The sequence below is a fragment of the Thamnophis sirtalis genome, unplaced genomic scaffold, assembly GCF_051295495.1.
Source record: "Thamnophis sirtalis isolate CommonGarterSnake01/CBP01778 unplaced genomic scaffold, rThaSir2_p1.2 scaffold_3, whole genome shotgun sequence".
NCBI classification, from domain to species: Eukaryota; Metazoa; Chordata; class Lepidosauria; order Squamata; family Natricidae; genus Thamnophis; species Thamnophis sirtalis.
Genome location: NW_028261383.1, coordinates 177,173,551 through 177,177,911, shown reverse-complemented (window position 1 = coordinate 177,177,911; position 4,361 = coordinate 177,173,551).

Below are 4,361 nucleotides of genomic sequence, written 5' to 3'. Positions count from 1 at the left end.
TGTCTGTCTAAAATGTTATTCTGCCCCAAAATTATTTCTTAAACAGTAAAAGAACACTCAATAATGTTTTTTTTAAATTTTAAAGAAATGTTAGTATGTTATATTTGTATTAATTTTATTAAAATACACTTACCCTTATACTTACCCTAAATATTATGCCAATAATGTGCATTTGATTTGTTTTCTTTTTGGAGTTTAAAGTTTTTTATTAACTGAAATTATCTTAAATCTAATTTCTTTAAAAGGATTAGTAAGAAATGAGGCAGTGTGGGATTATGGGGTTCCTTGATTGTGCATGCTTTTCCTGCTGTGGTGGCTTCCTGGAGTATTCTATGCTCCACCGGGCCTGGAGCTTGGGTGTTGCTCAGGCTGCTGCTATGATGTGGCAGAAAGCCATGCGCCCAGCCAGAACCACCACCACCACCTCTACCCTGCTGCTGCTTCTTGAGAAAGGGGTGATCGGCAGGAAAATGGGGGGATTTTCATGCCTATTGCTCTTTTTTTTAAAAAAAAAATTTTTCCCCATTTTCATAACAACCACATGTATACTGTTACATAACCAACATTACTTTATATTATTAAATATTTACATCAATTCATCTAACCCTCAACCCCAAAAACAATTATTGGCTCTTCTGCTCTCCATACACCATATTTGTACCTTATCCACCATTTTCTTCTCCCTCTCTCCTCCCTACCTCATTTCTTCCCTCTGTCATCCTTCTCTCTCTCCTTTCCATGCCTTCTTTCTCTCCCTCTCTCCTAACCCTCTCTCCTTCCCTTATCTCTCTCCTCTACTCCACACTCTTCATCTCATTTACTTGGTGTACTTCAGCCTCTGAGCAAGCTGCGTTTTGTGTTGATGGTGTTTATAATTCTCAATAAGGGTGGAGATAGCATCTATGCATGGGTTGACACTGTACGTGCTCTGATTGGACTGAGTCTGGTTACTAATTAATTAACCACTATATAACCCAGAGCCGAGGGGGCGCAGTGGTTAGGGGTGCAGCATTGCAGGCCACTTCAGCTGACTGTTATCTGCAGTTCAGCGGTTCTAATCTCACCGGCTCAAGGTTGACTCAGCCTTCCATCCTTCCGAGGTGGGTGAAATGAGGACCCGGATTGTTGTTGGGGGCGATATGCTGACTCTGTAAACCGCTTAGAGAGAGCTGAAAGCCCTATGAAGCGGTATATAAGCCTAACTGCTATTGCTAACCCCCTCCATTAGTGGTACCGCCCAGTTTTCCGACTCAGTCCACTCTGGAACAGTTGTGTTACCCTTTGCTTCTACAACTTGTGAGAGGATAAATACTGAAGCCTAAATTTGAATCTGTCACCCTGCTCTCCATTGCTCTCTGGGGTTTCTGGACTTGAGAAATAAGGACTGCTGCTCCCAGCCTTAACGCTCTCCCCCTGCTTGCCTCAGTGAGTTCTCACCTCACCTGATCCTTGGGGCTGGCCACTGCGGCAGCAGAAACGGCGGCAGAGGCCTTTGACAGCCGCCCACACGGGGGGAGCACCCGAAACGCCGCTCAGCGGGTGGGCAGCATGCACAGACTTGCCAGAGCGCCGCAGAGGTAGCTGAAGGGCAAAAAACACGGCGGTAAGCAGAAGAGACGTGGGCAGGCCGCAGCCCACTTCGTGCTCCTCGCAGGCCTTCCAGGGGCCTAGCACAGCGCAAGGGGCCCTGATTCTGCAGAGAGAAAAGGGTGGGGACGCCATTTTGAAAAGGGGGTGGAGCCAGGGCTGGCAGCTAATCGTGGACGCCATTTTGAGGCTCACTGCAGCTCCCTGGGCAGCATGGCTGACAGCAGCATACCAGAGTCCGCCTCTAATGGGGGCAGAGAAGCGGCACTGGGGGAGCCTGGCCTTCTGGCTGTGGTGGAACACACACACACACACACACCCCTCTGAGGCCTCATCAAATCCGGCACACAAGGGCTCCTCTTGCAAAGGCTCCAAGGCAAGGAAGGCCTCTTCGGAGAGAGAGCATTCTGAGAGCCCCTCCCAGCGCCCCTCTGATAAAGCCCACTGCCCCCCCCCCCACTTCAATTAAATTTGGCTCAGGGACCATTTAGTCCAAGGCTGCCAATAAACACAGCAGGCCTTTGGGGCACCCCTGGCACACAGGGACAAGGCAGGATGGTTGAGGCCACATTCACCCCGACCGCAGCTGGGCTCCACCTGGCAGAGACTTCCGTGCCCACCCGGTATGCTCCCACTACTAGACAAAGCATGCCTCCTGCCTGCCTGCCAGGATACTTTATAACAGGCTATAAAGCAAGGGATCGCAGCTGGCCTGAGGGAGAAAGCTTCGCTATAACTACAGAATATTTGTAGCTCAAGGTTGACATGAGTTTGCCTTGGTTGGGATGGGATGTTCAGGCGCCAACCCTTGGCTTCGCCCCCCCTTCATTCTCTGCAAGAGCGCCAGGGAGATTCCCACCTTCGGTTGCCCCGGTTGCTGGGTGGCGGTGCAGAAAGCAACAGGTTGCATGTGTGAAGTCACAGAAGATGCCAGAAATGAGCCTTTGTGAGACGCAAAACAAGTGAGTGAGAATGGGGGGAGAGAAAGAAAAGAAAGAGCAAGAAAGAAAAGAGAGAGGGAGAGGGAAATAAAAACAAATGGAAAGGGAAGGAGGGGGAGAAAAAGAAATGAGAAAATGAGGGAGAGGATGAGAAGAAAAAATGAGAATGGGGAGAAAAAATGGAGGGAGAGGGGGAAAAATGGAGGGAGATAAATGAGATAGAAAAAGGGGGTAAGGAAAATGAGGGAGGGAAAGGAGAGGAAAATATGAGAATGGGAAGAGAGAAAGGGAGGGAAAGAAATGAGAATGGGGAGGGGAAAAAACAAGGGAGGGAGAGAAATGAGAAAGGGAAAGAAAAAGAAATGAGAAAATGATGAAAGCAAAGGATGAGAGGAAAAACAAACATATGAAAAGGAGGGAAAGAGACCCATTTCCCACACACGGAAACCACAATCAATTTATTCAAATTCATCCATTTATTCAAATACCTTCCTTTCTTCTGGAACGTTGTCAAAACTCTCCACACCCAGAATTCCAGTCTGAGTTTCTTGTGAGTCCATTTTGTTTGAAACCATTGATCCCAATTGCTGATGTTTAGCAATAGAGGTCTCCTTAAAATGGGGCGTTGGTTCTTACCTGATACGCCCCTTCTCTGGGCAGGTGGAAACAGCGGTCATGCACGGGTTAACTCAGTAACCAATAGAACTGAGTCTACCAAAGTGATGTCATCGGCTCTGCGGAGCACGCTCCTGCTTTTCCTGACGGAGATTAGTAGACGGCTGTGTGTGACCAATCGCTTTCTCTCCGGACTCAACCAAAAATGCTCACTGTACACCCCTGCGAGGTAGGCCAGAATGCTAGGGTGGGGATGACCGCTGTCTCCACCTGCCCAGAGAAGGGGCGTATCAGGTAAGAACCAATGCCCCATTCTCCTAAGTTGGTGGAGACAGCGGTCATGCATGGGACCTACCAGATTTGGCGTGTCCCCGTGAGGGCATGAGACTGGCCTAGGAGCTGGAGGACAAAACTCAGAAGTTTTTGCGCCAATTTCAACGGCCACTGAGGCTGCAGAGCCGATGGGCCGGAGCCACGAGGTAGCCGAGGCGCATTTCTTGCAATTCTGTTTTCAATATAGTCGTTTATAAATCAATGTGGCACCCCTTTGATCAATAGGTTTTTTTATTAAAAGTTTTTTATTTTTAGTTTTCAAAACAGACACAACACAAAAAATCCTCTTTCTTTACACACTGTAGAAAGTGTATTAATTAGTTACAAAATTTTTTCGTGCGTTTCTTTCACAGTCACCCATGATTCATATTAATTCTAGTATTTTAAATCAAATATATTTGTACATATTACCATCATCCTACCCCCATTCTCGTTTGATTACAATTGTTTAAACGTCCATCATAAAACATACCAAAAACTTAAGACCTAACCACATACTGGCATCTCATTTGCTATTTCTAGTATCCCAATAACCCTATTCCTTATGGCACCTGTTGACTGAGGTTATCATAGTCTACTCTCCATTGAGCGGGGGGTTGGACTAGATGACCTACAAGGTCCCTTCCAGCTCTGTTAATCTGTTAAACTCTGTTAAACTAAAGCCATGAAAGCAAAGAGACAAAAATCCACTAACAATCCAAACTGTCAACATTTTGCAACAACAAAATGAAAACTCTTTCACATTTAATCTGTGAAATGTGTTCTTATCTAGGCTTCCCCAGCAGCACAAAGCTGAGCCCTCATCCCGATAAACCCTTTTATTTAATTGACAGTGAATTCCTCTCCAGCAAAGTCCCGGCCAAGAGTCTTTCAAGAGAGTTCACA